Genomic DNA, 24,914 nt, shown 5'->3' with positions numbered 1-24,914 from the left:
CTAGGGAATTGGAAGATGGGTTAGTCCCCCCCCTTGTGGACTTATATTATTGACAAGGAGCAAGCTCCTCCATTACACATAAACCAGTTCTTACTTGTAGATATTGGGGATAAGATCACGGTTCCTTGCACAGTATACAACCGGCTAATACTTGCACAACTTGGAAGTTGGCACCTTTTGATTCTTCTTGAGTCTCTCCTTCTCTTCTACACAATATGTGTAGGGATCTCCTCTTGGAGCTTGATTTCAACAGAGCTTCAACAGCACTTGCACCTTCTCTCCTACACAATATGTGTAGGGATCTCCTCTTGGAACTTGATTTCAACAGAGTTTCCGCAGCACTTGCACATTCTCTCCTCCTCTTGGAACTTGATTTCAATAGGGCTTCTGCAGCATTCGCACCTTCTCTCCTCCTCTTGGAACTTGATTTCAGTAGAGCTTCCGCAACACTTGCATCTTCTCTCCTCATCTTGGAACTTGATTTTAGTAGGGCTTCTGCAGCATTTGCACCTTCTCTTCTCCTCTTGGAACTTGATTTCAGTAGGGCTTCCGCAACACTTGCTCCTTCTCTTCTCCTCTTATGCATGCAAAGTGATGCTTCCTTCAGCTCCCCCACACCCAGGGAGATCCTCCTCTTTTATAGGCTTTCAAGAGCTTCTCTTCTTGGAGAGAGACTTGAGTGCCAAGATTGGAAAGGTTGATCTTCATGCAAGATGTGGTTGTTCCAAGACCTACTCTGCAACACCAATTTCGAGATATCTCTTTGTGTGTTGCTCGGATGGAAAAACGTCCAACATGAAAGTTGTAGATCTCGTTGTTTTCGATAACCTTAGCGGGATGTTTTTAGAGATCTTCTTTCTATCACAAGATATTTTAAAAATGGATTCACCATGTCTATTTTAAGAAAAACAACTTTTTAAACTGTACTCTTAACTTGTGGTCCATGCAACCACCTTGAGCCATAGATAAGGAGAGTTCATTAGATTGCCTTGGGCCTCAACCTTAAGATTGAATTCCACACAAAAGCTTGTGTCATTTAAGAACTTAGAAAGGGAAAATCACTTCTCTCCTCACTTCCAAAGGATCACGTTTCTCGTCGTTCTTAGTGAGAGAATTACCTCTCTCATCTTTCTTAATGAAAAACCTTAAAACCTTAACTTGTAAGGGAGAGGATGACCCCAAATGAATGCAAAGCTCATGACACACAAGTAAACATTCCCAGGTGTCCCTAGATGCACACATAAATACATATATATAATGCTAATGCACTTCCTCTTCTTACAACTCAATCCATCTTCATTTATGTGTAACTCCTTGATTCTTGTGTACACTCTTACACTTGGCAAATACTTCTTTCCCCCTTCATAACTTGTACAGCATGTACCAAATATCCCTGTCACAGTGCTCTGATCACCCCATTAAGTGATGCACTAGGAAAATTGGTCTCTAAATGGTCTCATGGCCATGCTAGAACATCATCAACACTTAAAGAAGAGCGAGTCATTAATTTATTGACATAAATTTATTAAATAGAGAATGCATAATAAGCAATCAGTTTAGTGACAATCGAAAACATATACTGTAGTAGAAAACATAGTTTTGAAAGAAGATTCTAACCTTAGCAAATATCATACTTATGAAGATCATTGTTGCCTTTGTTGCAGTCAAGTTTGTAATTAGGAAAATATACAAAATGAACTAAATAACTAAGTAACTAAGAAAAAATATATTTCACAACCAATAATTAATTACTTAATGATTAAGAAACTAGTTTATATGGACATGATTAGTTAGCATATATAAATTAGTTTAGGTAATAGAAAATTATATAATTAGTTTATATAATAGCTAGTGATTCAACAAATCAATAGAAATACAATAATATATTAGCTAATAACTAATTAGTTAATATAAATAAATGGCTTATTACTACATAAATACTATGTTATTAAATGATTACATATTTAACAATAAATAACAACTAATTGATAAATGATAACTAATATATAAGTGATAACAATGATTGATTAGTTATAGCTACTGATAAATGATAACTAGTTAACACAAATAAGTATGTAATAAACCAATACACATAAACTAATATACTAATAACTTACATAATAAATAAACGAATGCACAAACACATCAACTAATAACTAACTAGTAATATTAATTACGATTCAAATCAACTAATAGCTATATGTAATGGCCAATTGTGTTAACTAACCTATGATATAATTAAACTAATAGCCAATAATTAATAAGTGATTAATTAAAAAATAGCAAAAAATAACAATAAAACTAATAGAATTAATTAGTTGATAAAAAACTCAATTAAATTGAAGGCCTAATTAATAAATAATGAATCATTTAAAAGACCAAATTCATTTAAATTGGTAACAAAAAATCAATACAACTAATAATTAATTAGTTTAGTAATTAATTTTGATTAAGCATAGCTTAATTGGATAATTAGATAATTAATGGGGTTGATACATCATTTGTTGATTAATTGGTCATTATACAATACAAAATTTATCATGGCATGTTATTAATCATAAGATTAGTTGATTGCCCGATAATTCATAACTAGCAATTGGCTACTACTAATAAGTACTAGTAACTAATACCTGGCAATTTGCAATTGGGCACATGGGGTTGCCACTACTTCATGTCTTCATTAGCCCTTTAAAGACTAGAGGGGATGAGTTCTTCTATTAGCATTGAAAGTTTCTTTTTGCTTTTGCATTTCCTTATGCTATTGGTGCCTTTTTTAACAGAAACTTAATAAGCCTTAAAGCAAGATAAAAAATATGTATGTAAGACTATTTCAAAAATATTTAACGATTCATCAATGAATTAAAAAAAAAGCCCAAACCTAGATTGAGGATCAAATCCACCATGTGAACTTATCGTTACACAATAGATGAATCTATAAAATAGGAAATTTAATATGAGATTGAATAGTAACAACTCATTTTCTATACACCAATAAATATAACCAAATGAAAAATCCACCACAAATAAATATATGAACTAGTAGTACCATACTCCATAGGTATCTTGGCTACAAAGGAGAGTACACAATATCTCTTAATATATGCAAATACTAGTATCAATTGATGTCTATATGATGGGATCACATATTCTAGCATCACTTGTGTACAAAAGATTAAGTGCCATACCCAAAAAGGATAGATGTGTTTGTCAACCATTCATCTAAGAAAGAACCATTTAAGGCTATCATTCTCTTGAGAACATGCCCAAAATGGACATAGGGAATCATTTTCATATCACAGTCTAGTTACAATCATCAAGGTAGGTTACTCCAATTAGATACTTGGTCATAGGACTTGGTTACACCTTGATCTTGACTAAGCAAGTTCTCTACAACACAAATTGTGGCTATTCTTGAAGGACATGGACAAGATCTAGAGTAAAATGGTGGAGTCCTTGCCATTTAGGTTGTGACCATTTCCCAAAGCATTTTGGAGGTTCTCAATCAAAAGAGGGCTATAGGGAAGAGAACACAATTAAAGGAGTGACTACTTTTGAGCACTAGGGTTTCATCTTTACCTTCTTAGACTCTTCTTCAAGCTTCCATGGAGAAAATGCCTTCTATCTCCTCCCCATGGCTTCTCGCACTCTGAACACCACTCAACCTTGGTTCCTTGCCTCATTTGAAGGCCGTTGAGCACCATAGTGTAGGGTACTTGAGCCATGTGGTCTATAGTAGGACACGATCAATTTGTGCTATCCTCGAGGCAGGTTATGCAACAAAAAATCTAGTTCTCACCACAATTTTGAGCGTATGATGGATTCTATTCCTTGTTAATAGTCAAAGAAAGATTCCTTTGCAAGCAATCAAGGCCATAACACTCTCTTGGAGCTATAGTCATTGTTCTTGGAACCATTATGAACAAGACAATAGCCTATTCTCTTAGATTGAAGTACTAATCTTAGCCTTACATGGCTTCTACCCTCTAATAATGCTATGAAATGCCTCTTCAATCAATATTGAAGGATTCATTTCACTCTTGAAGCAAGAAGGAAGCATTATTCATTGTTGTAATAATAAGGTAGCCATTGATTCTTGGTGAAAGCTTCAAAGATCTTAAAGGCTTCTTGAATCTTTTACTCTATCTTCATTCCTCTATACTCAAGGAAGACCATTCACCATGGGTTGATAATTTCCCCTCATCATTGGAGCCAATTTAATCATTGACATTCTATGTAGAATAGGGTATTCTAGAGCTTTGCTTGACTATTGTGAGAATTTTTGAAGAAGGGCATTTAACCTTGTAACAAGAAGCCTTCTATAGTAGTTGCGTACAAGTACTAAGCAAGATTCAAGATCAGGATCATTAAGAGGTGAATTTTCTTCTTCAAATGCCACCCTGATTTGGGGATTTTTTTCTTTGAAGCTTGATCTTGGGAATCCAAAAAATGCAGAGAATTAATTGTAGAAAATTAACAATCCTTAAAATCCTTCAAAATTCATTGAAAATTTCCTAAAATTCATTAAAAATCAGAATTAAATTCAAAAAAATCACAAAAAATTTCCACCAATGCATTTGACTATTTTTAGAATATTCTATAAGTTGAAAATGCCTTAACACATGATCACCCTATTATTTTAAGGCCAAAATGCTAAAATTTTTACTTAAACTCATGGAAAATTCATTTTACATTCCAAAAATAAGCTAAAGACTGCTAAAAAATACAGCCACATTGTTGAAGCCTGATGGTTCAATTCTCACTCTAGGTTGATTGCAGAAAGCTCGTTATTAAATTTGTTAAAAAAAACCATAATAAATAAAAAACAAATAATAAAAGAAAAACACATAAATAATAATACAAATAATAACAATACACAAACACTAATCACAACTAACCAAACTTAATAGGACCACAGTAACTTTGCCTTGATATTTTTTTTAAAAAAATAAAGTGTTTCATTTTTTTTGAGTTAGTGGCTTTTGCTTTTTTTGTTGGAATCATTGCATCTTCGAACTAATCCGTGCGCCCTCAGTTTCTTGTATACACACTCTTGCTAGGTATTTATTTTTTATATTTCATGCTTTATTTATTTTTGGTCACCCGATAACCACGGCTAATTGTTAAAATGAATTTTAATCAACTACTTTTCCACGCATGCTCGCGCCAAACACACATTTTTCTAATAAATTAAAATAAACCAGTCGTTCACTTAGCATGTGCTTTGTGTGCTACAGACACATCTAAGTTTATTTAAAAATGAGCCCACTCTCACAAGTGCACGTACTACATAAAAAGTGCTAAACACACACTCAATTTTTAATTAATGAATTTGCATTTAGAGACCTCAGTCTTAGACACAGAGTTTGATTTTTGTTTAAAGCATCGTTTCACCCTAATAAATTGTAATTATAATTTTTAAGAAGAAATCACTATTTTCTTATTAAGGTTTAACACCTAATAAAATTTTACCCATTGTTAAATAATTTCTTAAAATGAACCATTCATTAAAACTAATTTCTCAAATAGTATGAACATAAGGCTCTAGGAATGGTTGGTTTTTGGGTACATTTAGTTGCTAAATGTCTTGATTGATGGCACTTTTCCCGCAGCATGTATTAGAATGCATCACATCTCTCATGCCCCCCGTAGGAGTGGATATATTGGCGGTATTCACCTTTAGCATCTGTAGCTGCTCTGTTAATCACATCCATAAGCTCTTTCTTGATACTTGCCACTGAATTGGATGTGTAGTCCTTAAGATTTTTACTTCCTGAAGTGCTTGTAGTAGGGTTTTGGGAAGCTTCTGGGGTTACTGCATACACTGGTTGGGTTGATCCATGATTTCCTCTATTATGGTTCTAATTCAGAGCTTTTATTGAGACTTGGGGTTGTTGATTCGAGTGGTTAGGATCCCACTGTTGTTGATTTACCATTGGAGGAACTGTTTGAGACCACTGTTGTTGTGGTTGAACCATCATTTGAGGCATTGTTGTCTGCGGTCAACTACTGTGGATTAGGTGCATTGTACTACAACACTGTTTGCATCTAGGGGGGTAAGGGGCAGGGAACTATCCTTGGAACTGCATTTGATGGGTATACCATTCTTGGCATGGGTGGAGGTAAGACTCCTCTTCCTGAGGTCGTTGAAAACCTTGCTTCAACTTCATCATACAGTCTTGCACCTTCCACTGCAGCTTGCAGATTGATTGGTCTTCTCAATTCCACGAATTTGCAAACTTTTGGTTGTAGGCCTCTGAGGAACACTCCTTTCTAGATGCCTTCATCCAAATGATGATTGGTCCATCTCTTTAGGATGGATTCCATTCACGAGACATAAGCTTCTACTCTTTCTCTAGAGGACTGACTTAGGTTTATGAACTTCTCTTTCATCCTCTCTTCAAAACCTTCACGCCTAAATCTAGTGAGGAAGGCCAACTTCAGGTCCTCCCACGTGCCAAAAGTTCATGCTGCTTATCTCTCATATCATTGAAACACCGCGCCCTTGAAAGTGGTGAGGAATATTGCTAATCAATGCTCGGGGATTCTGGCATTGTTAGCCACACATGCTACCATAAACTCTGCTACATGAAGATCAGGGTCTTCATTGTAATCTCCCTTAAAAATTAGCAAAATGGGACTACATTTGCTGGCCTGTCTCATCAATATTTCTAGGACGAATCTGACTAGGAAGGGGACCTTGAGTCACCATGGGGACTTCTGTAAAGAGTGCTTTTAGGGCATCAAAGGAGGCTTCTGCTGCAAGCTCATTCTTAGCCTTGATTCTTACCTTCTCTCTTCTTACATACCTCTGGACTCGTTCTAGTGCTTGTTTCCTTATGGCATAATTCATGAGGGGGTTGCATCCACTAAGTTGTTAGTGCTCCACAAAAGGATAACAGAAGGCTTTAGTCTCTGGAGGACTCTCTTGCCAACATCTCTTCTACTTCCTTCTTCTCTATGTCTGTGAATTCAGCTTTCAAACCACTATAGAGGGGGAGATATTCTGGAATGCTTATCAGACATTGAGCAGGTGGTACTTTTATGCATTGAGCCGTTACATGCCATTGAGCAGTTACATACACTTGAGACTTTGGGACTTTTTACCTTTTGGGATGATACATCATATGTCTTGGTTCACTGTATGCTTATGAGCTAAGTCTTAGTTTTGGATCCGTATCTTTGTGAACTGACACCTACTTGTGTCAAGTTTTGGTAGTGGCAGGAACACTTTGCCCCGTTGACTGGGGGGTGTGCCTACTCACTGGCAAATGTTTGTATGACATACTTGGGTGTTGGATTCATGCTTATCGACCGTCATATGCTTATGCTATGCCCGCATGATGCCGGCTTTGGTCTTGGCAATATCTAATTGCCTTGGGATCCGATTTTGGCACTGTTAACTCTCTTTTACTGAAATCTAAAATTTATTACAGCAAGCATATATGTATGGACTGACATGGATTTTTCATGCTGAAACACTCTGAAATGATGTACTTTCACTAGTACTTGGTGAGCAACAGCTTTGGTTCCACTTTCCTCGCTATTTTCCCTCGATTTTGGTGATTTTTTTGTCATTTTCTGCAGTAAATAGCAAGCAGTTTTGAACTGTCTACAGTCTTCCGGCCTACATTATGGCGAGTTCGTCCACTGATCATGCTATTTTCAATATCACTAAGCTTGATGGTACGAATTACTCTTCTTGGAAGAGCCAGATTTGGCAGGTATTGGTGCAGAAATTGCAGATCAAACTTTTGAGGTTAAGCGGGCATCCGCCTGCAACTATGCCAGATGAGGAATGGCGTGAGCTTGATGAGTTATGCAAGTCCACCATTGTATTGTCTCTCACAGAATAGGTTCACTACAATGTATTTGAGAAAGAATAGAGTGCATGGCAGTTGTGGGATAAAATCAAGAATCTCTATGACAAGAAAAGTCTAACGAGTCAAATGTATTGGCTAAAGCAGCTTATGGATCTGCGCATGAAGGAGAATGTGACTATGTCTGCTCACTTGAGCCAGTTCCATGCTATACTCAAGAACTTGACTTCGCAGGACATCACTTTTGCAGAGGATGCTATACTCAAGTCCAGTGTTAAAATTGAAGAGATCAATGTTATGCAACCTGAGGATGTTGATGATGATGATTATATCCTTGTAGCTTCTTCTAGTGCTTTGCAGATGACAGAGATACACTCTATGTATGCACAATGTTGGCTCTTGGACTCAGGTGCATCCTTTCATGTGACACCTTGCCGAGAGTGGTTTCATTCATACCGTACTGTTTTGGGTACTGTGCACTTGGGTGATGACAACTCTCTTGATATTGTGAGCATTGGTGATGTTAGGCTACAGTTTCCTTCTGGTAGCAATTTTGTTATGCAGGATGTACGTCATGTACCTGCTTTGACACGCAGTCTCATGTCAGCTGGATAGCTTGATGACGCAGGTTATCATGTATCTTTTGGAGACTCTGCATGGAAGATCACTCGTGGTAGACTTGTGATTACGAGAGGTGCCAAGGCTGGCAGTCTCTACCCCTTGATTGTATCAGCTTCTTCCCTTGATCATGTTTTGTCTGTCAGTTCTATCCCACATGTATCTCTTTGGCATGCCTATTTGGGCCATATGTCTTTGAAGGGAATGAAAATGCTTTCTGGTTTGCACTACTTATCGCCCCTTAATTATGCATGTTTTGATTCATGTGAGCATTGTCTTTATGGCAGGTAGACTAGGTCTACGCATAAGAAGTCTGGTAGGCCACGCATGAGTGAGCCCTTGGCATTAGTACATTCGGATGTCTGTGGACCCATGCCTTGTCAGTCTATGGGTGGTGCAAAGTATTTTGTTACGTTCACAGATGATTTTTCATGAAAAGTTTGGGCTTATCCCATTAAGCTGAAATCCGATGTCGTGGCTATGTTTCATAGATGGCTTGCATTGGTGAGAACCAGTCTAGGTATAGGCTACAATACTTAAGGACAGAAAATGGGGGTGAGTATGTCTCACGTGCTTTTGAGTAGTTATGTGATGAGAGGGGTATTAAGCATCAGTTGACCGCCCCCTACAACCCCCCAGAATGGTTTGGCTGAGCGGATGAATAGAACCATCCAGGAGCGTGTACGTAGTATGCTTAGTCATGGAGGCCTACTACAGAGCTTTTGGGCTGAGGCAGTTAGTACAAATGTGCATGTCATAAATAGATCACCTTCTAGTGGTTTGGATTTCCAAGTTGCAGAGGAGGTATGGACTGGAAAACCCCCCTCTTATGCGCATCTTCGTGTCTTTGGATGTGAGGCATTTTGCCATGTGCCCAGCGACAAGAGAAGTAAGCTGGATCCCAAGAGTGTCAAATGCATTTTCCTTGGTTATGGGGATGTAGGCGAGATGGGTTACCATCTCTGGGATCCGCAGGCGTGGAAAGTCATCCGCAGTCATGATGTAGTCTTCCATGAAGACAAGATGCATAGGCAGCCTGAGAGAGTTGTTGAGATCCGCAGGGTCATATTTCAGGAGGAGCCAAGAGCTCTCACATAGCCAATTGGACAGCCTACAGCTGCAGTAGATGCTCATGGTCAGGGCATTGGATAGGCAACTGGGCAGGTAGCAGAGCCAGTCTACTAGAGGCAGACGTCCACCAGATAGATTTCAACCCTCGATGGATTATGTCTTGGTTACAGATGTAGGAGAGGCAAGTGGGCAGGTAGCAGAGCCGGTCTACTAGAGACAGACGTCCACCAGATAGATTTCAACCCTCGATGGATTATGTCTTGGTTACAGATGTAGGAGAGCCTTTCACTTATGATGAGGCTATGCGCAGGGGTGGCAGTCACTCCTGGGAGAGGGGTATGCAGTCTAAGATAGACTCCCTACATAAGAATGACACTTGGGATTTGGTTTCCTTACCTACGGGCAAGAAGGCTTTGCCATGCAAGTGGGTGTACAAGCTAAAAGGTACCCCTAGACACCGCGAGCCGGCATACAAGGCTAGATTGGTAGCAAAGGGTTTTAAACAGGAGCATGGTGTGGATTTTAATGAGGTCTTTTCTCCTATGGTTAAGATGACCACCCTACGCTTAGTCTTGACTTTGGTTGCTCAGCTTGACTTGGATTTATACCAGATGAATGTCAAGACGGATTTCTTACATGGGGACTTGCATGATGAGATTTATATGGAGCAGCCTAAGGGCTTTGCAAAACCTGGCAGTGAGCACCTAGTGTGCAAATTGAAGAAAAGTCTTTATGGCTTGAAACAGGCACCTAGGGAGTGGTATCATAAGTTTGATGCCTTTATGCAGTCATAGGGCTACAGCCGGAGTGCTATGATCTGTGTCTTTACACAAAGAAAGCTCATGATGGTTCTTTATTGATTTTGATACTCTATGTGGATGATATGTTGATAGTAAGGAAAGCTCATGATGAGCTAGATGCTCTTAAGGCTCAGCTCAAGAAGAGATTTGAGATTAAAGATCTGGGATAGGCCGCTCACATACTTGGTATGCGCATTACACGCGATAGGCATCAGGGACTCCTCTACTTGTCACAGAGGGAGTACATTCATAAAGTCCTTAAGCGCTTCCGCATGTAGGACGTAAAGCCTATTGGCTATCCATTGCCTTCTTATGTGAAGGTATCACAGGTTGATTGTCCGCAGACAGAAGAGCAGAAGGCCGAGATGGCCAAGATTCCCTATGCATCCGTAGTGGGAAGTCTTATGTATGCCATGATAGCCACTCGTCCAGATATTGCCTTTGCAGTTGGTGTTGTGGCATGCTATATGGCTACACCTAGCAAGAATCATTGGGATGCCGTGAAGGGTATCATGAGGTACCTGAAAGGCACTGCAAATATGTGCATATGCTATGGCAACCAGGATACAAGAGTCATGGGGTACACTGACTCTGATTATGCAGGACATGCAGATAATAGGAAGTCCACTTCCGACTATGTATTCACCTATGCTGGAGGTGCTGTTTCTTGGATGTCCAGGGTGCAGAAATGCACGACCCTTTCTACTACAAAGGCTGAGTATGTTGCAGCCACCATTGAGGCTTGCAAGGAGGCCATTTGGTTGGGTCGTTTAGTTGCTGACCTTGGTATTGATGCTATCCCTACACTGCATTCGGATTCTATGAGTGCTATTCAGTTAGCCAAGAATCATCTTCCACGTGAAGACAAAACACATTGAGGTGAGGTATCACTTCATACGTGGGGTTGTTGAGGACAAGTCTGTTGATCTTGTCAAGATCTCGCCCCGAGACTGACCCGAATCCTGCAGATCTACTCACGAAAAGCCTCTCTACAGAGTGCTTTGCCTTCCTTAGGAGGTTGATGGGCGTGGGATGAGATGACGTCTTTCCTCATCTTGTTGTACATGTGTACATGTTGTATTGTTTTTTTTAATTTTTCTTTTCACTCCTCACTGGGGCAGATGCACCTTTAAGTGGGAGGTTGTTGGGGGTAAAGGCGCCTCTGCCTAGCCGCCCGTGTATTACTACACTGACAGTCACCGCCATTGCACACTGCAGGTGGCGGCACCCATCACTGTCACTTTATTCTTTATTCTTTTAGTGACAGTTTGAATAAAGGAAGCCCCGGTCACACATTGTGACTGTTGGAGTTCCCATTTCTAGTCTCTCCCTTTCTTGCTCTTGCTCTCCCGCCATAGTTCTCGAGAACCCACCTTCGATCCATCGCTCCCTTTCATCGTGGCTAAACCTTCTGCAATTTGCACAAGGCCTAGATCTTGGATCTTGACACTCGGCAAGGATGTGGTTGCCTCCACAGTGCACACATTGGACATGTGGTATAGTGGGTCTCTTTACCAACTCCTGCAACTGTGCTAGCTCTATCCTGACTTTGACTAGCTCTTGGTCTTGTGCCATGCTCTTGCCCTTATCCTCCATGTCAGGGGTTGATCTCTCGCTATAGGTTGCGGCTTTCTCTGTGGTTCTTTGGCTAGAGCCATCTCGATTCGAGCTTCGAGCTCATGCCTCTTGCCCAAAACAACCTCTGCAATAAAATAACAATAACAGTAAGAAATGACATCAAACCCTATAGAAAAAATTGGAAACAAGAGAACATACAAAGAGAGATGGGCACTAGTGTTTTGCCCAAAATTTGGAGCTACATGGAGAAGAAAGTACAGAGGTAAGTAGAATGCTCAAAACCCTAATTAGTCTCACTAGGGAGCTTTAGTGGAGATGAAAATTCACCAGTATAGAGAAGAGAGGGAAAGTGGTCTGTTGCTCAACTTTTGGGTCAAACTAATTTCTTAAGAGGGGGAAAAACCAAAATTAAAAATTCTCCAAAAAAGGAAAAAATATGAGGTGAGAGAAACTACAATTTTGTGTATCATTCATTCTCCCTTTTTTTAAATCCCCCACTACCCCTTTTTTTAATAAAAAACCGAAGATTTGGAGAGAAAATATTCACCCTCCATGGATGTCAACATCTAGCCTTTCTATTGGACAATCCAAAAGGCCCACATCTTAAATTTGCGAGTTTATTTTTTTCCTAATGTATGTATCACATGGTTCAATATAAGAAAATTTTAAAATACCATTTTTACACATTTTTTACATATAGAAGTATCACACATAAAGGGATCACTTATAAATTGAATAGAAAAGGGTTGTGTTTTATTAAGAAAAAATTCACAAGTAAGGGTATTTATAAATAGTCATTGAACACACATGATATAGAGGATATACATATAGTGAATTTCTCGGGAGAAAATATGTAAAGATTCTATAGGAAAAATGGATGGAACATGCCAAACAATACCAGGATCGGGAGGCATAGGCATAACTATAGGTTTAGTGATAAATGGATATGGGATAAATATAGGGATATGAGGAGATTATACAGGGTGAAAAGTAAGTATAAAAATCAAATTTGGATTTAAAGTGTTAAGAAGGGAGATATACACATGAAGGCATTGAGACATCTTCTAATAAGAAAGGAGATCAACAAGATCAATCAAATAAATAGTAGATCGATAGCTAAAGGCTTAAAATAATACATTAGTAAATATAGGATTTTCTACAATATAAGAAATAACTTATGAGCATAAGGGTTGGATAGCAAATTTAAAAAATGTACTTTGACGATGAACCATCACATCCTCCTCTAAAGGTGGATGCCGCCAACAAGCATGACCTTTACACCATGAAGTCTTTTGGAAATATGTCTACAATCCATCTGAAAGACTAAGCTCATAGATTGAACATAAATGGATGTCTGTAGAATAACATCCCTCACATAAAGGTTGATATCCTCCTTATCAGGGATATGCAAGTCTCCTATAGTATACATAAATGACAATAACTATGCCTCATAGAAAACTAGATTATCAATACCATGATCAAAAATTGATTTAAGTAAATCAAGAAACCAAAGGTTATGCCACGTTCTGGTGCTTCCAAGTCAACATTGCTAAAAGACATATATAGAGCAAACTTCTACTATTGGTATTTAATCCAAAAGGTAGGGGGAGGCAATACAAGATCAACAAAGTGAAGAAAATCTTCATGCAAATAATCAATATGGTGTTAAAGACGATATACCTTAGTAGAAAGAGCATCACTTAATTTAGCTTGCTACTTTAGGCTTTTTAGCTTCTTTGTGGAAGATTGAGCAAAAGAGAATACATGAGTAGGGGGAGGAACAAAAATTTCAATTACTTTATGTTGTAAATACTCAATTATCTTTTGTTGTGTTGCAATAGTTTCCTTAGAATGCTACAAATCACTCTCATAAGTACCCAGCTTAAAAGTTAAAACAACAATATTAGATAGGATAGAATCATGATGTTGTGTCATGGAGGCCTAAAAAAGCAATGGTTGCTTTCTGGCCATCCAATAGATTCATAGATTTGGTCATCTCCTTTTGTGAATATCACTTAGATCAGCTTATTCTGATGCTAAATCCTCCAAAGCTTTACTAAACTGACTAGTCAAGGAGTCCACTTTTTCTTGAAAAGAGATGTCGACTCATATACACATAGCTTGGAGAGAAGAAGTCATTTTGTAGTGTTGCCTAAACATTGGAGACCATCTATGAGAGGATGGGTCCAAACAATATTGTTTCTAAAAATGATGGAGTTTGAGGGTCCAGTTACCCTTCCATTTACATTGCAAACATGTTGGTATAGGAAGAGAATATGAGGAGGCAACTAGTGGAAAAAACATGCATATAAGCTTATATAGAAGAAGGATCAAGAATATGAATAGAATAGGAAATAGTTTGTAGGCAAAAATGTTTATTGTGGATCACCTTGGTAGAAGGTTCATCTTTCTCATCAGAAATTTCTGTTATTGGAGGAGGGGAAGGAACTAAAGGTGGAGGTGGTAGAGAAGTATAATTAGAATTAAAACAGAATGCCACCTAGGGGAGGCTTAAGTGTAATCACCTTCTAGAGGAAAGCCCCATAAGAAACATTGCTAACCTAGTCCTTTTGAACTTGTTGGAAATGTTGATCCATATTTGTCAAAAGGAGATATGCCCGATTAAACTTGACACCCTTAAGGATCTTGACAATAGTAAAAAGCTCCTCGAACATGCATTTGGTGCAAGCTTGCAAGACAATCCTGTAAGAATCTACATAACTGCTTCCATATAGGAGAAGAGATACTAGCCACTAATACCCCTAAATTGGTAATGACTTTAATGAGCACCAATGGGGTAGAAGTCTCTTTTTTAAGAAAAGTAACAAACTCCTCACCTAATAATAGATGATTGTCACTAGGCACATGAGAAGCATCAAGGGGTAAAAACAAGGCCTCATTGAAGAAGATAAATAGAAGCTACAACCATACACCAAGCTTGAATGTTTTTTATAAGATTCCAAAAAGAAATACCAGAGTTTAGCATTCATAGGCAGGAATGTGAGGGCAATAAAATGACGGAGATTGTCTCAACGAATGCTGTGAATCAATAGTGGAACATGTTGAACCACTATCGGTGGGGGTGCCATTCGGACTACACAGAATATACCCCCACACACAAATTGGAAAGACAAGAAAGGGAATTCCTGTAAAAACAACACAAAGCCACCACCAAGAGAAAATCAGCGAGATCGATAGGACTACACCAAACCAATACTTGAACAATCCGTAGTCTACATAAAAAACTCGATATGATCTATATGTACGTGTGACCAATAGCTTTGTGATATGAAAACACATATGCACCCTGAAAACCTATAGTTAAACATACAAAAGAAAATAAAAGATCAAGTATATCAAAAACCTTGACATTGATTAGAGACCAAATACAAATGACAACACACTCATAATAGAATCATTGACTGAAATTTAAAAAAGATAGGGACTAATAAGACTATGGTGGGTGATTGCTATTCGTACTCCTTTTATGAGTTGCAAAGATTATTTGATAGTAATTAATTCTAACTTATCCTGTTAATGCAACGTGTATTAGATTTCATAACCCAATCAAACTCTAACTCTGATAAGGATGTCTAAAATGTAGTTCATGTTTACAATTAGATAATCTTTAGTGCAAAGCGCATGTGTGAGTGATGACAAGGGTTTATTTTATTGAAATATGTGCACATGTGACATCACTGGCTTATTTTTAATTTTAAAAATTAAGTGAGATTAGAGTGTACTTGGCTTGTGCAACAATAGGGGTTTCTTTTATAAAATAATGGTTGAGTTAATTTTATTTACAAATTAATTGTATCTGAGGGTACATGTGGAGGAGGAAAAAGAAAAGAACCCAGTGGTGTGTAGAACACTCATAAGATCTAACTAGGAACTAAATAGATAGGTGATTAGAAACTAGGTCAACCTCCTATAAAATAAGAAATAAAAACAAACTTGGTTGATTTTTGGATTTTTTAATGATTTTTTAAAAATGTGTTTTTTAATTAGTGAGAAAAAAGGAGTACTTGGATTGACTGCACTAGTGTGAACAACAGCTTCGAGCTCTGCAATAGTAGCAGCACAAATAAGACAACACATGTATCCTCATGTGTGAATGACAGAAAAGAAATGCATGTGCGTGAACCATGAAAAATCAATGCCCATGTGTGAACGATCAACAACACATAGAAAAGAAAAGTGGATAAGCACAAGCTTACGCAAGAATAGAGGTTGTCAAGGGGGGGTATCAATGGGTTGGGGCTTAGTAACATAGTAGCATGTGTTGGGGGTGACATACATGGGCGAGGAGTTCAGCACAGGAAGGGAGGCCTATGAGGGGTGGGGTGGAAAAAGGGGCTAAGGGGGTAGTGGTTTGGGAGCGGGGTGGTAACGCGAGGGTAGGGATGGTTTTAGTGAGGGTTAGTGGAGTGTAAGGGGGTTGGGAGGAGGAAGTGAATATGAGGAGGAGGAAATTTGGTGGGGAAGGAGGAAGGGAGAGGAGGTGCTAGAGAGGATAATTATGCAACAAAGGAGGTGAACAAGCACAATGGGGCATCAATAGGTGTGGTGACATGGAATTGCTAGCAAGAACGAGGGGTAGAAGGCCCTTTGCCAGTGGGTAGAGGATGATAAACGAAGGTAGCCGGGGTAGGTGACCAAGAGGAAGGGGAAGAGGAAGTAAAGGAGAAGGAGGAAGAGGAGGTGAAGAAGAAGAGGAAGAGGAAGGGGAGAAGAAGATGGGTGGAGGACGATTGGAGGTGAGAAGAGAGGGTGAGGGGGGAAGGGCCATGTAGGGAAGAGGGGAGGGAGAGAGAAAGAAGAAAGGGAGGAAGTTATGAGGAGAGAGAGGGAAGGGGAGGAGAGAGAAGAAAATAAATAAATAAACAAAGAGAGAGAAAGGAGAGTGGGAGTGGTGGGCATGGGGGATCCACCTTATAGAATATGTAAGATGCCACATGAGTTCAAAAGAAAGGGTATTATATTTAGTAAAATTTTCAGGATTGTATTTACAAAAGGGATTTTTTAATTATAGTTTAAAAGAATTCCTAAGTTTAGTAAAGTAAAAGGGGTCATTATAAGGCCTTATAGTATGCAAAGAAAGGGTATTTCTTAATATCCTTTGAATGCACATTATATATTCTTATAGGTGGATTCCCCAAAGGGAGGGGGGATGAGAAGACACAACCTCGAGGAGGAAGGGGCGGGGGGGGGGGGGGAAGGGAATGTAGATTTTTCTGAAGAAATTGGTATGTGTGTTTTTTTTTGCTACTCTTTTGAAAAAAAACAATTGAATAATGTTTAATTTTTAATTTTTTATATTTTTTTTAAAAGAAATTTCTTATCCTCTTTGTGTCATGTACACACTCATGGGGCGAGGTTAAAAAGATTTGCATTAATGGGAGCAAAATGCTGTAAATCAGCATTCTTGAATGAAGACCTCAAGGAGGAGGTGCATTGGATTAGTCACCAAGGTTTGAGACCCCCCATATGCTGAGAACAAAGTTTGTAAGCTAGAGAGGGTATTGTATGGGATGAAACAAGCTCCTAAAGCATGGGACCAATAGATAGATAAATTCTTTTTAGGCTTGAATTTTAAAAGATGTGACTTAGAGGCTAACTTGTATGTTTACAAGGATGGCGAAAAGTCTATAGTGACTATCATATATGTGGACGAGCTTCTTATTACATGTGACTAAGAAGATATGATCCATTAGACTCGAAAGGCTTTGAGCTCTAAGTTTGAAATGATAGAGTTGGGCTTTGTGCACCATTGTTTGGGGATTGAAGTGTGGCAACAGCTTGACAAAATTGTCATGTCTCAAGAGAAGTATGCATGGGAGATCTAAAAAGCATTTGGCATAACCGAGTGTAAGGGGATAACTACACCTATGAAGGTCAATGTGAAGTTATCCATTGAGGATATATCAGCACTAGCAGACATTAGGAGGTACACAAGGTTGGTTGGAAGCCTCATCTACTTGTGTAACACTAGGCTAGATATCACTTTGGTTGTTAGTGTTTTGAGTAGGTTCTCAAACAAACCACAAGAAATTCATTGGAAAGCTGGGATGTGGGTGCTTAAATACTTGAAAGAAACTCTTGGCTATGATATCACATATAGTTATGGAAGTGTTATAATGGGAAATTGCGACTTAGATAGGACAGGTGATAGTGATTCTAGAAAAGAAGTTTTTGGATATTGTTTCTCTTTAGGTCGAGGAATATTATCTTGGATCAATAAAAAGCAACCAACTATGGCATTTGTCTTTTATTGAAGTAGAGTATAAGGCAATTTATTTTGTTACATATGAAGCATTATGATTAAGGAGGATCCTATGGCATATGGGAGCACATAATGAAGATCCAATAGTGCTAAGATGTGACAATAAGAGTTGCACCACTATTGTAAAAAATCTAGTTTTTTATGCACACACCAAACACATTGAGATCCAGTATCACTATGTGCATAACTTGATCGAGGATGGGATAGTAGAGCTTGTCTATTGTCCCAATGAAGGAGAATGGAGTAAATATCTTTGCCAAATTCTTACAAAGGATTTACTTCGAGTTTATCTTTAGAGACTCGATGTTGGGCTAAGGATGTAATTCACTTGTAGGTGGACATTGAGGAAGGGTGTTAGATATGCTCAATGCCCCACCCTTGTAAGGTGCCACCAATGATCCATGGTGCTCTACATTGTAAGGCCCCTATTATGAGGAGAAGCCATGTGTAAGCACATACAACTTTAACTTGTATGTTAGGTGAGGTCTACATGAATAAATGATTACCCTAACGATAAAGAAAATATTCTCTTGTCGATTAGGGAGGTCCATAATATGGTCAAACAAGCCAACTAGACTACCTTCCTAGGCTATAAAAGGAAGACCCCTACAAAGCTATCTTCAATCTATCTTTCACCCAGCTAGAGTTCTTCCAGCTATCCTTAAGCTCTTTGCCCATCATCTATTTGGATCTCCATCTAAGCCTCCGCATTGTGCAAATGAGGCCAGGGCTTAAAAACCAAAAGCCGCACAAGAAACACCCCTTACATTAAGGCAAAGGGATAAATGATTAAAGTAGTGCAAATTTTTTAATTAATTACCCCTCCCCTCAGCTGATGCATGGCAGGGGGAGAGGGAGTGTGTGGAGGAGTGAGTTAAGGAGGAGTGTGGTGTGGATGCATGAGGGAGGGGAGGCACGAAAGCCTCCACGTGGTGGATCTTCCCCCCTCCTCTAAAGTAAGTGCAAATACATTCAAAAGGAAAACAACTAAGGAAGTAAAAATAGTGTATTTTATTTCATGGATCTAGGAGTGCTAGTAATAAATACTACCATCAATCGTGTTTAGTTTTACGTGTGGTTGATAAAGGGAAAGTAACTTCTTTGGGGTTACTTCACCATGTGAAATCTGTCATTGTTGGATTAGAATTTCATGTGAATTACTTGACTATGTTTATTTATCATGAATGATGTGATGGTTAAATTTCATAAACTCATAATTTTTTGCAATGAAGTAAATTTTATTTTCTCACTTTAGTTTATTTTTAGTGATTATTATTATTATTTAATTTATAACAATATAAATTATAAAATTCTTAAAAAATATCCTAAAATCTATTTTTAAAAAATTTCATAGAGATATAAAATAATATTTACTAAGTTAGATTTTTTAATAAAAAATATATTGTAAACAATTAATCACTTTTTTTGGAATTTTTAGAGAATTTTAATACCTTTAAAATTAGAAATTTATTATTTTAGTTAAAATAAGGGGTTTTATCAATGAAAAGTCAAATAGTCTTAGTAAAAAACATAATATTTCATGGAGATGTAAAAAATATCATTTTTCTATTTTATTAAATTTAAATATTATATATATATATGTATATATATATATATATATATATACAAACAAAGTATTTATTGAAAATCTTCGTGTTTTTAATTGTATGTTTGATAAAAATTTCCTAAACTTATAAAACGTTTGCAATAAATAAATACTATTTTCTCACTTTAATTTATTTTTAGTAATGATTGATTTTTACTTTAATTTAAAAAAATATGAGAAATGCAAAAAAAACTATCATAAATTTTCTTTTGGATTTTCTCATAGAGATGTAGAATAAATATTTGCTAAGTTTGAATTTTTTAAATATAAAAAGTATATTATGAAAAGTCATTCAATTTTCTTGAGGTTTTTCGATACTTTTTATTATACTAAAAATTTCAAAATTTATTCTTTTAGCTAAAAATAAGCGTTTATATCAATAAAAATGAAATAGCCTTAGTAAAAAAAATATTTTGTAGAGATGTGAAAAATAAAAAAATCTTAATTTTATAGAAAAAACTAATAAAATGTATTTTGAAACAAAATATTTATTGAAAACGCTCATGTTTTTAAGTGCATATGAAATAAAAATCTCCTAAACTTATAATTTTTTGCAATGAAATAAATATTATTTTCTCCCTTTAATTTATTTTAAGTAATTATTATTTTGACTTAAATTTTAAAAATATAAATATAAGAAATGCCTAAAAACTATTCTCTTTTTTTAAAAAAAATTCATAGAGATTTAGAATAAATATTTACTAAGTTTGATATTTTTGATAAATTTTATCTTGTGAAAATTTTGTTATTTTTTAAGTTATAAAGAAAATTTTCATCATATTAAAAATATAGAAATTAATTATTTTAGTTTAAAATAAAGGTTTTTATTAATGAAAAATCAAACAGTGTTCATAAAAAAAGATGATACTTTTTTGGAGATGTGAAAAATATAATTTCTCAATTTTCTTAATTTTTAAATATTTATAGAAAAAGGTAATAAAAATATATCTTCAAATGAAATATCTATTGAAAACCTTCATGTTTTTAAGTGAATGTCAAATAAAAATAATCTCATTATTAGGACTTGTGAGACATAGAGATCGGGGGTTGTATGATAATGTTTTATTGGCACTAGTATTGACATAACTTTGGTTATTTTCTAAGAAAAAGAAATAATGTGAAAATAATTACACTTACATATTAAACACACAATTTTATAAATAAAACTTGGTCTTACCTTTAACCATGTGGTGGCATGAGGATCATCCTTAGCATTAGCATTGTAATGTCATTATTAATTAATTTACATGAGCGTCACTTGGTTGTTTGAGTAAGGTGAAGGGAGGAGGGCCAGTAGATTAAGTTCTTACTTTGGGGAGGGGGGATTTGGATTTTAAGAATGAACTTTGTTTGCACAAGCATGATTGTAGAAAGGAGATTGTTTTAAGATGTTTGCCATCGAGTTAAATGAAGGGAGTGAAAGGAAATTTCTATCAAAACTTAAAATAAAATAATTATTTAAATATTTAAAGTACCATGACAAGCTATCATTTGCAAAGTAGGGTAACACTTTCAAAAGGGGATTAAGATAATGGGTTTCACTAGACATTAGGTTTGTCTCTACTAATTGTTTGTTTATTAACTTCATTAAAAGGAATTAAGTTATATTAAAGGAGAGGGTGAGAATATTTAGAAAAGAACTTAAATAATGAACTTATTAGATCAAATGTATGTATACTCTAAAAGTTAAACAAACAAATTCATGGATAAACCATCGCAAAGCAACATGAGCAAAATTATGAGGAGCTACCCTTGCAAGATGAGCCAATCCCTCAAGGATCATATTAACAAATTTACAAGATACCAAAGGTAGAAACTTGATTAAGCATATTTTGGATTTGGCAAATCTATAATGACCTTGTGTAGCGCTAACTATGGATACATATGCAATTTCCTTTTGAAAATGACTTTGTATTTAACTACCTAAGGAAACCTAGCAGATTTGGATTTTGACTCCACTTTCCTCTTATATGGCAACTCCCTAGCACCAAATTTTCTCATTTTCTGGACTATGAAGATACATCCTCCAAAGAGAGTAACTACGACCATATCTGCATGAAATTAATTTAAAAGTTTGGTAACAATGTGTCAGATTTATAGATTTTTGTTGAAAGTTCCTACAATATTTGGCATATTTTTTATGGGGTCTTGCCCTTACTCCTCCTTAACTACCCATTTGGTCAAGGTTTGTCTACCTCTCTACAAAACATCTCAATAGTTAAGATAAGAACTTACTAGGGCTATCTTAAAACACAACAAAAACATGATGGTGTCTTTTTTCTTCCTCTATTGGATGGAGAAATTATTATTGGGATTGCTTGTGAGAGATAGAACCCTATCCTTTGAAGACTATGTAGGTTTTTATAGTGTGGAAGTATATCCAAGGCAGGAGTTCCCTTAGTTTGGTGGTCCTGCTTTTGGAGTTCCTATACCCTACCAAGCTAGGCCTCATTGTTGTCATCATATTTCTTTCTCTAACAAGTTTAGGTGTTGTTTGTCTTAAAGAGTGGTTCTTCTTTGACTTGGTGTGCTTCACATTTCAATGTGGAAGATAATGATGACACTCAAAAATGTGCAAAAACAACGGATAAAGATAGTATCTAAAAACAATATATTTCCATAACATCCATATAATCACTTCATTGTAAAAGTGAGAGTGAGAGAGCACTTGTGAGGGTTTTCACTCACTATTTTCCACTAAATTACAAAGTGTACGCACATTTAAAAAGAGAAGAAAACCTAAAGGTTCAAAGCCTTTAAAAAAGAAAGCAAATGTATCAAAATGACAACTAAAAGAACTAAAATAAGGAGACATATCCTTTTTGGATGAAAGGATGGATTGAGGACACGAGTGGTTGTGTGTTCCTTTCTTTCCCTATCTTTCCTTAGATCACACATTCTTCCTCTTGGTTGTGCAAGATGCTTGTCTTTTGGCTCCCTCTCTTTTCATTGGGTTATGGATGTTTACAAAAGTGATGGATAATAATAGTGGAAGTGATGAAGATGATAGTGAAGTTTTCAATTGTTGTGGATACATTTTCTTTTGAGAGAGATGGTTGCAGTTTTGGGATCATGGGCTTAGCCCACTCATATATTTTGCAAGAACCATGACATCCATGTTTTTTTTTTTTTGGGGGGGGGGGGGGGGGTTCTTTACATTTTAAAATTATTTTTTAATGTATTATTATGTTTTAAAAAGGACATCCTAAAGGGGAGTGTATATGTGGGTAAGGGAAGGGGGTGGTTTTTTTCTTTGTAAAAAAAAAGATATTATGTTTATGGGTCTTTTTGAAATTTATTTTTCTCTTTTTTTAATTTAAATTTTAAAAAGAGAAAAGGCAAGCCTCCCCCCTCCATTGAATTGTGCGAGGCGACATGGTTAAAAAGATTTGCAATGGCTAGATTGAGATGCAACCTAGGGGCATGTGCATAACCTATGTGAGGCATCGTGGACATGATGGCGTGCATCATGTGACAAAATTTGAGTGTACACAAGGGGAACATGGGGCACAAAACATGCCAAATTAAGCAAAAATGAATTATGAAAAATCTATATGTCAAATTAAAGAGTTTAAAAAAAAAACGGGCAATTCAATAGGGAGAATGGGATGTACAACTCAACTACCACATCTACCACCAAAAAGGTGTAATCACATGAAAAAGTTAGAAAATATACACATAAAAGTAATAAAAATTTAATAATAGGAGTTTCATATGTCATATTAGGGTATAGTAAAAAGAAAAATCGTGGAGAAGTCTTAAATAGGGGTCTACAGTTAGAATGAAGTTTCGATGAAATGAGTAGGTTCTTGTGGAAAAATATAAAATATACTCCAAAGAAATACTCGAAAACATGCAAAAATAATAACTACCAATCTATGGGTCAAAATGATGGGTAGTAAAAAGAAAAGATGGATCGTCCAATAGGATAGGAAGGTTGGAAGGTCAAGTCATAGTGCCAATGTGAAAATGGAGTATTCACGTGAAAACATGTCAAAATTGTGTAAAAATCTTCAAAAATTAGTATCAAACAAATAGAACTTGGAACAAAAGGCTATAAAAGGAAAATTGGTTAGTTCAAGGGGACAAATAGGACTATGATATTAGAGTTCAGTTCCAATGAAGTGAAAGTGCGTTCACATGGAAGGATTAAAAAATAGGAAAATGGAAAAATGAGCAAGGGAAAGCCTCGATGCTGCAGGGTGGATGGGATAGGTGGGTAGGGAAGGGACCCCAAGAGGGTATAGAAAAAAAAGTGCATCAATTAAAGATCGGTTAGAGGCATTCTTATAATTGTGGATAGACAAATATGTAGGGACACATCCCTACACTTAAGACCTTAAAGGACTAGTAAGGTTGACCAACATCCCCACTCTTTTAATATGACACACAATTACAAAATTGCAAAGAGAAGGGTTAGAAACACTTGGCCTATTTAGTACTTTGTTGTAGACAAGCATTGTTGCACTAAGGGTTAGAATCATCTCTAAGAGGTTCCACATCTCATCGTAGTACGTTTTAATCATGGTAGGGACCATGCAATAGCACCAAGGGAGGTAGTAGTGGTGCTAAGAACTACCAAGTTGTCATCGACAAGACACATTAATTTCAAGCTTGCCAAACACTCAAGGGTAGGATAATAGAGCAGTCACTCGCCTCATTTACTCATGTCATTTGAAGAATTGAAGAGAACCCTTAGCTCATACCCAATTTTGAAGTTGAATAGAGAGATGGCTCATGGGGGAGTATGCCAGCGTGTAGAGTAAATGGTGTATATGTGAATCTCATCCATTTGACATAGATGCAAGAAGGAAGGCCAGGGAGCCTTATAGTGGAATGCATAGAACAGTGCGATGTGTCATGTTGTGGTTGCAAAGGCCCATCCCATGTGTGCATACAGAAATGAGAATATGCCTTTCACTATTGTTGCAATGTTTCTTGATCCCCCCCCCCAACCTCTTGCACTCTATTGATAGATTTAGGAGAGCAATTGGATTCCCAAAATTGATTGGTGTAATCTTCTGCAGAAACTCATGCAAAGGTTGTATGCTTTGTGCATAATTAATCGTGTAGTCATATATTTCGCCCTATGCCAGCATACAATGCAAGAAGGATGGACAATGAGTATCATAGTACCATAC

The sequence above is a fragment of the Lygodium microphyllum genome, chromosome 28 (genome assembly GCF_053477565.2).
Source record: "Lygodium microphyllum isolate KBCC chromosome 28, Lygodium_microphyllum_v1.1.10, whole genome shotgun sequence".
NCBI lineage: Eukaryota > Viridiplantae > Streptophyta > Polypodiopsida > Schizaeales > Lygodiaceae > Lygodium > Lygodium microphyllum.
Note: the sequence above shows the minus strand (reverse complement) of the source record.